This window comes from Mytilus californianus, unplaced genomic scaffold, assembly GCF_021869535.1.
Source record: "Mytilus californianus isolate M0D057914Y unplaced genomic scaffold, xbMytCali1.0.p SCAF_8, whole genome shotgun sequence".
Classification (NCBI taxonomy): Eukaryota; Metazoa; Mollusca; class Bivalvia; order Mytilida; family Mytilidae; genus Mytilus; species Mytilus californianus.
Window position 1 is genome coordinate 107370852 of NW_026262734.1, and position 12119 is coordinate 107382970.

Below are 12119 nucleotides of genomic sequence, written 5' to 3' on the forward strand. Positions count from 1 at the left end.
AAATTTTGGATCTCGTTCCATATAAAATTGAGAATGGAAATGTGGAATATGTCAAAGAGACAACAACCCGACCAAACAGCAGACAACAGCCGAAGGCCACCAATGAGTCTTCAACGCAGCGAGAAAATTAAGCACCCGTGGGTGGTCCTCAGCTGGCCCCTAAATAAAATTGTGTACTAGTTCAGTGAAAATGGACGTCACACTAAACTCCAAAACATATAAATGAACTAAAATTAAAAAACATACAAGACTAACAAAGGCTAGAGGCTCCTGACTTGGGACAGGCGCAAAAATGCGACGGGGTTATACATGTTTTGTGAGATCTCAACCCTCCCCCTACACCTCTAGCCAATGTAGAATAAAGAAACACATAGTAATACGCACAGTAAAACTCAGTTTAAAAGAAGTCCGAGTCCGATGTCAGAATAGGTAACAAAAGAAACTAAGCAAAATGACAATGATACATAAATGAACAAAGGACTACTAGCAATTACTGACATGCCATCTCCAGACCTCAATTAAACTGATTGAAAGATTATGTCTTTATCATCGTATAATTGTATGAATTTCAAGATCATATATACGTCACAAAAATACGTCACTTTTTGTAGCATTGATCCATTCATGTGACGTGCAGTGTGTGGTGTCCTGTGCTGTCGTTAATGGGATATGTCCGTTGTTATTCTGCGGTTTACATGTTGTAATGTACTATTACATTATTTTTTTATGCATTTCTCTGTGCTGAGTGTTCTTGTGTTTGTTTGTACTGTATTCCTGTCACGTAGTGTTGTCATTTATGCGATATTTTTTTAACACTGCCATATAAGCGGGAGGTTTGTTAGCCATAAAACCAGGTTCAACCCACCATTTTTTCTTAAAATGTCCTGTACCAAGTCAGGAATATGGCAGTTGTTATCAAATAATTCGTTTCTATGTATGTTGGCGTTTGTATTTGTTGCACTTCAGTGTTTCTGTTGTTCCTTTGTTTTTCTCTTATAGTTGAAGTGTTTCCCTCGGTTTTAGTTTGTAACCCGGATTTGTTTTCTCTTAAACGATTTATGACTTTTGAACAGCGGTATACTACTGTTGCCTTTATTTATTAACTAGTTTTGACGAAATGAATCATGAATAAAAGATTGTCATGAAGATTAAGGAAAAGTTCATTCATCTAAGACTTGTATTAAAAAGAAAGGCGGAATATACCAAATCTTCATTAATTGTATTCAAACTAGAGTTGGGGCCTCGGTGGCCGAGTGGTCTAAGTAGTTACTACTGTAATCACTAGACAGTCAACACTGAGATTGTGAGTTCGAACCCCGCTCATGCGGGTGCACTCGACTCCAATCTTAATTGACTAGGATTGTCAGTTTTACTATCGAAGGTCGGTGGTTTTCTCCGGGCACTCCGGCTTCCTCCACTAATAAAAACTGACCGCCACGAAATAGCCCAAAAGTGGCGTTAAAACACCAAAAATCAAATCAAATCAAATTAGAGTTCATACTAAGCAAACTACATGTTGTATATACATCAAAGCTAGTTATAACAACAATCATGAATTTCAAACACAGAACAATAATACCTTCGGCTTTCTAAATACCAATTAACAGTAATCATACCCAATTAACCATGTTAACACTTAATAATTAATCATCAAATCACAAACAAAATATTTCATTAAAAATTCCCGAATTTTTATTAATGAAAATTTAAATATTTTGATAAATACATCTAAAAAACAGCTAATAGTTCAACCAGTATTTGAATAAAAATAGTGTGCGAACGAACCCAGGGGCGAACTTGTAGGATGCGAACGTGTATTGGGAGCGAACGGACCAGATACCATAAGCATGACCCTAGGTCTAGGAAATCAACTTTTTTTTCTTTTATCATTGAAGTAAATTGAGGTCATAAAAGTATTGGGAACAAAGAAAGATCTGGTGCTAAGAAGGCGGACAATTCCTCTTATCCTAAAGGAATATCTCCTCAGCATGAAAAGATAGGTTGCAAGAAAATAAAAATTTTAAAAAATTAGAATCCAGACGACCAGAAAAGACCCAAATATGGGTCTAAACTATGTGTAATTAATCATATAATTAATTTGGGACTTGGGCAACAAAGTGGTGCCTTCGTATCTCCCGATCTTTATTTAAAATCGTAAGTAAAAAAGGGGTTGCAAAGCAAAAAAAAAAAGCACTCTTTTCACATAAACCCTAGAAACGGCATCTTAAAACTCCATTTCAACATAGTATACTTTATTTCGTAAGTTGGTCGCACACTCGTGCTATATTCTATGTGGGACAGGGAGGTAAGCCATAGCCTGGCATCCTAACCCGATCTTATACTTCGTCGATAGGTCTACTGTCAGTGAGCCAGGATCCCAGGCGAGGTCAGCCATTGTTTCTTATCTTTTTACCTTACCTTACCGCTGAATCTTTTTCCGTCCTTCAGGACAACCTCCATAGGAGTAACTATTGTAGTTTCATGAATAACCTCCACCATCCTGAATATAAACAGTTGTATGTACAATCTATATACATTTTCCTATATACAAAGTGTTCTTTTTCTCTTGCGGTACGTTGTTTAACTTTATAATCCAGTCTACAGTGTTGGGTATAGGTCCCTTTTCACCGAAATTTAAGCTCACAACGTTAATCATATTATCATACAGTATAGTGTGGAGAAACACACGCTTACTGTACTTTAGTAGGGATTCGTTCACATTCAGCTGAAATATCGGAGTATAGTGTGGTGAGACCCACGCTGACTGCATATCAGTATACTTTTAAGATGGATTTGAACTGTTCCTTGATTTCACTAATGAGTTTTCCTGAATCGAAGTATACGCGATTATCTTTTTAATTTAGCTTTCCTTTTCTCTTTTAGTTGATTTATCGTTCTAGCTCTGATGGAATGTTACGGAAAACACAATTTTCGGGATATAAATTCACAATTTTGCTCTATTTTCATGTTTAAGATTACCTCTGGCCAACGATGTTTAATTCTCGTGCAGTCTAAAATTAATTGCAATCTAGTGTCTGTTGTCATGCTATAAAACGACAGTGTGGTCTCTCTTATCAGATAGTCATCCAATTGGTTTAGAAATGGATAACGTATATTTTTCAGAATTTTACACTTTAGTAGCAGATATTCTATATCTTCGTCTTCTTCACCGCATAGTTTACATGTTGGTGATTCATACTTAGTAAAGCTTGCACGTTTTGCTTGTGTTATGTATAGTGCAGTGACCAGTTTAAGTTTTATTCCTATTGATAATGCCCCTATTGATGGATTGTTGTCATAATTCAGATCGATGATTGGATGACAATTTCTTGGTAATAATGCATCTTAGTTTATATGAATTAGTAAGGAATAAAATATACAGTCATGAGTTATTCTTTTAATCCAATACGAGTCCATCTTTTTTGTACCAATTTTTTCCATTCATATTTTCTTGATGGATTATCTAGAAATTGAAAGATATCACTAAATCCATATCTGTAAAGAAGTTTTTGGTAATAACATAACAACTGCTACTGTTGTCTAATATAATATACAATTGTCTATATGCGAGTTGTTTCTCCATAGAGTTGTCATCTTGTCTGCATATATTGTTTAAAAGGGCTAGACATTTTGAATCAATTGATGCTTCTATTGGAAGTAAACTCGATATGATGTAAATAGCTGGATCTGGGGTGTTTAGAGGAAGCTATAGAATTTTCTTCAGCAGTAATTTTTGCATATTTGATGGACCTGGTTGTAATATTTCTAACCAATAAGTCAGAATTGGTTGAATGTATGTTTTGTAGATGGATATTGGTATTACTGGGTCTAGCCCGTTTGTTCAATGAAAATCAGCTGAGAGTAGACTATAAGCAATTCGACGTGCTTTTGTGGTATTTTGTTCGACATGAAGTGTTTCCGATTTCATTCTTGATGTTGATCGAATTATACCTAAATGTGTTGAACTGGCTACATTTGGCATTTCTTGGTTATTCAAGTTAAAAACGCAACTATGATTGGTAACTTTTCTAGTTTTATTATCCACCTGAATGATGACACCGTTTTGCGGTTGTAACGTGTAGTGATGTAACTGGCTATATTGTAGAGCATGATTAACTAGAATTTGTAAGTCATATGGATTGTCACTCAAAACTGCAATATCATTTGCACATGCTACAGCATTAATGTTAATGTGACCGATCTTACATCCCTGAGCTGATCTTTCATATAAAGATAATAAGTCTTCAATATCAAATTTATATAAATCGGCACTTAATAATCCACCTTGTTTGACTCCTTGGTGCACTTTTAACTCTTTAGACAACTGGTTTTTCCATTTGATGTTACAACTGGTGGTCAAATGTAGATCATCAATTAGTGACCATGTTGCTGAGTCAATATCTTATAGAAATAAATTTCTCATTAGCATTTTTATGAGGACAACATCAAATGCTGATTTGGCATCAAGTAAAGCTATGTAGAAGGGACTGTTTTTTATCACTATATTGTCTGTATACTTCTTCAAATACGACCGCTGCATTAAAAGGCGATGTGTTCGGGTGAATCCTCTTTGTAATGGTGATTGTTTCTTCAGCAAAACAGGTCTAAAGTTAATTCTTGCAATATAATCCAAAATTCTACATAGTATAGGTAGAACCACAATTCCTCTGTAATTTTTTTATTCGTTTTTGTTTCCTCTGTTCTTGAATATAGGAGATAATAATCCTAACTTAATAATTTCAGGTATTAATTTATTCTGTAATATGATATTGACCAAAGTAAGTAGATAATCTGTAAAGTCGTCTCCTGCATATAATATATGTTCAATTGATAAGCCAAAATATCTTCCGATTTTCCAGTGTTAATTGCCTTAATGGCTTCCATAAGTTCCGATCTTGATACAGTTCTAGGCGGTACTTGGTCGCATATAGTTTTAATTGCTTTATAGTCTATTACCATCATATGCTGTGTTTGGAATATGTTCGGCTAGGGTTTTGAAATGTTCATGCCAACCTTCAATTACTTCCTCGTGTTCATACTTTTTATTTGCAACGTGCAAGTCATTGATAAAGATGTTTTTATTATTTCTTTGCTTCTTTACAAGTTGGTAGAATAATCTCTTATCTTGCATGTTTGCAGTTATTGTTCTGTCTCTTTCTATATGTTTACTTTTGTTTTCGTTTTCTTCTCGTATTTCAGATCGTAAAATTTTTCTAGTTTCTTTTTTCATTCTAACTGAAGGATGTTCAGGGTCATTTAGTCTACCTGCGTCTTTCCATATTTTATATGCTGTTTTTATTTTGGTACAAACTGTCTTTATTTTGAGGATTCAAGATTTTTAGCTTCAATTTGTTTTTGCCGTCTGTTTTGGGGGCATAACATTTCTTTGCTGACATTGAAAGCATTTCCATTGTTTCTTCAAATCTATTTGTAATTGAGTCTTTTTGAGTATTTAGTTTTTCTGACAGTATTGGTATCTGCTTAGCGATAATATCACTATATTGTTTAGTGTCTACTTTGTTCCATCTGATCCTTGATTGTATATTACTTTCTAAAGGGGTCTTTTTTAGTAAGCTCACATGGAAATACAATCTTGATTGGATAATGGTCAGATACATTGGAGGGTATATCAACTAGCTTTGTAAATTGAGATTTTCAGAATTGTTCACCTTATATATGAAATAGTCAATTTCAGAGACTTCAACTCCTTTGACATTAATGAAAGTTTGACATTTGAAATATATTTTCATGCTGCATTCTTCAATAAGTTTGTTTAGTTTAAGTGCTCTTCTTGAATAAAATTGAGAATGGAAATGGGGAATGTGTCAAAGAGACAACAACCCGACCAAAGAGTAGATAACAGCCGAAGGCCACTAATGGGTCTTCAACACTGCTGAAGTATTTGTTTTTGATATATCTTCATTGAAGTCCCCTCCTTTAATAACATCATGGGTCGTATCATATTTCTGGGTAAGTTCAAATAATCGGTCAATGCATTCACTATATTCTTCAAATTTGTCATTTTCTGCTTTTGTTGGTAAATAAGCTGAAACAATTAGCACTGACTTTTTTATTGTCAACTCGATGCATTGAATTCTATTGTTGCCATCATTTATAGGTTTTACATATTGTCCCATATAATGGATACATCTCCATAGCCTCTGTGAGATCTAATAAGTAAGTCAAATGTATTACTGTCTGAGTCAACTGCTTTGCCTTTGCCACAAAATTGAGAGTGTATTTCGTCTATCAAAATAAAGTTCAAACAACCAGGGTTCTTGTAATAATATGATATCCATTTTATTTCTTAAATTTTCCATGAACGGGGAAATTGTCTTCACATTTTTACAGTTAAAAGATAAAATGTGTAGGTCCTTTTGTTGTGTAAATTGGCTTCATCGTGAGTTTTGCAAATTATAGTTGGTTTGGTCTTGCCCATAAAAAATGGTTCTGTTGGACTGGATAGTTAGAGCTGTTCGGAATATAATTAGAAGCAGTTGAATAACCCTGATTCTGCATGCCATGGTTTGGTCTTTGGTGATGAGATCTGTTGTGTATACTATTGTTATTCGGCGGTATCTGTGGAGTCACATTCATATGGACATTGCATCGTGACTGATTTGTCGCATTTGACACTTTATCATTGTAAAATATTTGTTGCCCAAGCACGGGTGTTGCTGGTATACGGCTAGGAGTCTCGACCTTCTAGATTGTTGATATACTTAAGATTGATCACTATATTGGCAAGATGTGGGAGTTGGTAGTGTCATTGGTTGCGTCGTATTGGTTGTTGGTGCATTGTGGGTCATATGCGTTCTCAGAGACGGTTGTTATACACTTCTGTACTATCCTTATAGATCTTTGGTTCATGAATTCGAGTGATTATTTTGTCAAATTGAGTAACCATCTGTTGTAATATAAATCCTAATACTTTTTCATGTAGTTTTTTGACTGCTTGTTCAATGTGTTTGTTCGCAGAGCCTTGTTGTTAAGGATTGATGTTTGGAATCTGCTGATTCAGATTATAGATTATCCCTATTGTCATGATTGTGATCACTAATGTCACATTTGTTCAGTAAACTTTGGTTTGATTTTTCTAACTCATTGATCCTCATTTCAAGTTTGCTGACATATGACTGTAGCCAACTCTTTCATTTTGCATTTCTTCATTTAATGTTTATCTAATTTTGAGTTCTTCTTCCCTTTTCTTAAGTTTTTGTTCCCTTTGTCTTATTTCGCTCATTTTAGTTCTTTTAGTTTTCTTTGGTATATCTGCTTCAGGTTCAGGTGACTGAGCATCGTTGCTTTCAGTGTGATGTGAACATGTTCCTTTTGCACATTTTGGACGACATTGTTCAGAGAGGAAATTCGTAAACTATTGTTCATGATGTTTTTCATAGATGACGATTTTATGGAGTTGTCATTTGCTGTTGTCGCAATCAGTATGCCTGATTATGGATAAGGTACCGTACTTTGAGTGCTTTTTTCTTTTTCTAATGCTTTTATCGTCCGAGCATTGGTTTCGTCGGATATATCGTTGTCAATTTCACAGCTTGAGCATATGTACTCATTTCCATCATATGATGTACAAGACATGTGTCATGGTTGAGTACAAGATGAACAGCGCACAACCTGAGCATCTATAATTTGTTGCAGATATTACACACAGTATGCAGTTCTTCATCTAGTAGTGCATGTAATCTACTTTGACAATCATGATTATTATTTGACTGAGTAGATGGATTGCTTGAATCTATAAATGCATTTTCAATTGCTTTCGTCGTATTCAATGTTTTTGTGCTAGCTTGAGCATTGAACACGAGTTTCTCGGATCGCGTCGACCAAAAGTGCGAGAGTAGCGAAAGTAAATATATACATGTATAAAGTGAAAACAACGTTCAAACCTATGATTGCGTTGGAAAAAACCGCAATTTTTATTCGTGTGCATGCAAAACAAATTTCTTGCTGTATTTAGACCCCTTAATTTACCAAGAAAGTAAATATTTATATATATAATAAAAAACACGGAGCAGGGCATTTCCGGACGATATCTGAAATAAACTGTTGACACAGATAAATGTCTCGCCTATGGGCATAAAATTCAGAAAAAGACAACTTGATGGACATTGCTTATTAATTCAGTCACTGGACCATCATCTAGTGGGAAGGGCCTGAAAATGGTCGACAAACTGAGATTTACAGACAGTAATGTAACTTTATAGAAAATATCGTTGTTTATTGTAAGTAGTTCCTATCAATATAACTTAGGCACTGGCTACGATTTCGATGAAATGTAACAATAATAAAAACTAGAGGCTCTAAAGAGCCTGTGTCGCTCACCTTGGTCTATGTGCATATTAAACAAAGGACACAGATGGATTCATGACAAAATTGTGTTTTGGTGATGGTGATGTGTTTGTAGATCTTACTTTACTGAACATTCTTGCTCCTTACTACTATCTCTATCTATAATGAACTTGGCCCGGTAATTACAGTGGAAAATACTTTGTAAAAATTTACAAAAATTTACAAAATTTATGAAAATTGTAAAAAATTGACTATAAAGGGCAATAACTCCTTAAGGGGTCAATTGACAATTTTGGTCATGTTGCCTTATTTGTAGATCTAACTTTGCTGTACATTATTACTGTTTACAGTTTATCTCTATCTATAATAATATTCAAGATAATAACCAAAAGCTGCAAAATTTTCTTAAAATTACCAATTCAGGGGCAGCAACCCAACAACGTGTTGCCTGATTGGTCTGAAAATTTCAGGGCAGATAGATCTTGACCTAATGAACAATTTTATCCTCATCAGATTTGCTCTAAATGCTTTGGTTTCAGAGATATGAGCCAAAAACTGCATTTTACCTTATGTACTATTTTTTAGCCATGTCGGCCATCTTGGTTCGCGAGCGGGGTCATCGGACACATTTTTTAAACTAGATACTCTAATGATGATTGTGGACAAGTTTGGTTAAATTTGTCTTAGTAGTTTCAGAGGAGAAGATTTTTGTAAAAGATTACAAAAATTTACGAAAAATGGTTAAAAATTGACTATAAAGGGCAATAACTCCTTAAGGGGTCAACTGACCATTTTGGTCATGTTGACTTATTTGTAGATCTTACTTTGCTGAACATTATTGCTGTTTACAGTTTATCTCTATCTATAATAATATTCAAGATAATAACCAAAAATGGCAAAATTTCCTTAAAATTACCAATTCAGGGGCAGCAACCCAACAACGGGTTGCCTGATTGGTCTGAAAATTTCAGGGCAGATAGATCTTGACCTAATGAACAATTTTATCCTCATCAGATTTGCTCTAAATGCTTTGGTTTCAGAGATATGAGCCAAAAACTGCATTTTACCCTATGTACTATTTTTTAGCCATGTCGGCCATCTTGGTTCGCGGGCGGGGCCATCGGACACATTTTTTAAACTAGATACTCTAATGATGATTGTGGACAAGTTTGGTTAAATTTGTCTTAGTAGTTTCAGAGGAGAAGATTTTTGTAAAAGATTACAAAAATTTACGAAAAATGGTTAAAAATTGACTATAAAGGGCAATAACTCCTTAAGGGGTCAACTGACCATTTTGGTCATGTTGACTTATTTGTAGATCTTACTTTGCTGAACATTATTGCTGTTTACAGTTTATCTCTATCTATAATAATATTCAAGATAATAACCAAAAACGGCAAAATTTCCTTAAAATTACCAATTCAGGGGCAGCAACCCAACAACGGGTTGTCCGATTCATCTGAAAATTTCAGGGCAGATAGATCTTGACCTGATAAACAATTTTACCCCATGTCAGATTTGCTCTAAATGCTTTGGTTTCAGAGATATATGCCAAAATCTACATTTTACCCCTATGTTCTATTTTTAGCCATGGCGGCCATCTTGGTTGGTTGGCCGGGTCACCGGACACATTTTTTAAACTAGATACCCCAATGATGATTGTGGCCAAGTTTGGTCAAATTTGGCCCAGTAGTTTCAGAGGAGAAGATTTTTGTAAAAGTTTACGGACGACGGACGACGGACGCAGGACGACGGACGACGGACGCAAAGTGATGAGAAAAGCTCACTTGACCTTTCAGGTCAGGTGAGCTAAAAAGTTATTGTTACATTGGACACTAATTGCTAGAATGCTATTAAAAACTTTAGATGCGTTTAAATCAAAACTAAAACAATATCAAGAATCAAAGTTTATACAAATGCAATTCGGGAAAAATTGTTACATCAAAAGCAAAGTTAGACAGCAGTGAACTAAAAAACTGCAAACTTCTGTATGTAACATCAATAATGGATGAAAATGAAATGATATTAAAAGACAACATAACACAACCTCACATATTTCCTTTCAAAAATTTAGGAAGAAAATATAAAAATTAAAAAAAAAAAAAAAATTTCACCTGAAGCATGGCAGACATTCAAAGTTGCTTTAACTTCAAAAAGGGATATTGCACAGTGAATCTGTCAAGTTAGTCTTCAAAACCACGTGCACATTGCTGCATCACTCGTTTGTGATGGCTGCCTAGAATGGTTTCACCAAAAATGCGTCGGACTAAAACATGCTCCTAACAGCACATACTGGATGTGTAGAAGCTGCCATCAGTTTAAATGAAATAAAAAAAATTGTATGCAATATTGTAGCATTGCAGTGTTTACGAATAAAAGTTTTCAAGTTATATTTTAACACATATTACTAGTCCCAGCATACATTGAAGTGCATTAAAGTAAATATAATGCAACGTAGCAGTAGACACAAATATTATTGTTATGTTCGTAATTAATCAGTTCCTAACCCAATTTTGCATTCCGGCAATTAGAGTCCGATGTAACAATAACTTTTTTATCATTGTTACCTTTCAAGGTAATGGTAGCCAGTGCCTATAACTCAAAATTGAAAACTGCTAATTAATTCAAAGTCACTGGACCATGACCTAGGGGACAGGCCATCGAAATAATCATCAAACTGATATGAACTGACAGTGATGCAACTTCATACAAAATATCATTGATCTACCACAAGTAGATCAAATCAAACTTAATTAAGCAGAAAACTTAACATTGAAAATTGCTTATTAATTCAAAGTCACTGGACCATGTCCTAGGGGGCAGGCCCTCAAAATAGTCGTCAAACTGATATGTCATATAGTAATGCGACTTCATACAAAATATCATTGATCTATCACAAGTAGTTCCTATCAAACTAACTTAAGCAGAAAAACTTAACAATTGTTGATGCCGTCGCTTTCCGTGACTTTCATCATAGTGGAGACAAAAATAGCACTACGTGATGAAACTATTTTGAAATAAACGTGGCAGCATTTCATTTAGAAGTATTTCGACAAAAAAAGTTTCAAAACAAACTTTTATTTTACCAGTTACCCACCCACAGAAGCAAATTTTAAAGTCCAGCAATGGACCATAGATTCAATTTCCACTGACCACAACCAAGTACGTATTTTTTTTATTTTGCCATCCTCTGATCCCATGTATGTTTTGCTGGAACAGCCTATAGTGCATCTAACGTTTTTTTGCATGAAAAAAGTCAAAATAAAACCAGCAAACCCTATATTTCTATACATGTACAACTAAATCGTCAATTTACTTTGTGAATAATTGAGATAATTTCTGTGCAGTTGATATTTTGTGGCTCCTCTGGGTTTCTCCTAAGCTATGCATTAAAAAGATCATAAATACACAACATTTCAGTTTTATCTGAAAATATATGTGACTTGTATGCTTCTACTCATTAGTAAAACCAGATTAAAATTAATCATTAACTTTAAATATATAAAACATAAAGAAATTTGAAATATGTAGGTCTGACTATGAGTTTAAAGTAAACAAGAAGAAGACAAAATACAATGTTTATTTAAAAAAAAATTAGAAACATCAACAATAATTAATGATATTTATAGTATATATAATTCATTACAAAAACAAGTGAATGTGTAAAGATTATCCAAATGTTCCCGGCAGATGATTCTTTCTTCAAACAACTTTAATCATATATCGATGATAAACAAATAATCAAGAATACCTTAATTGTAAAACTTCTTGGAGGTCTCATGTTCGTCTCGAGTGTGTGAGGTCATGGGTTG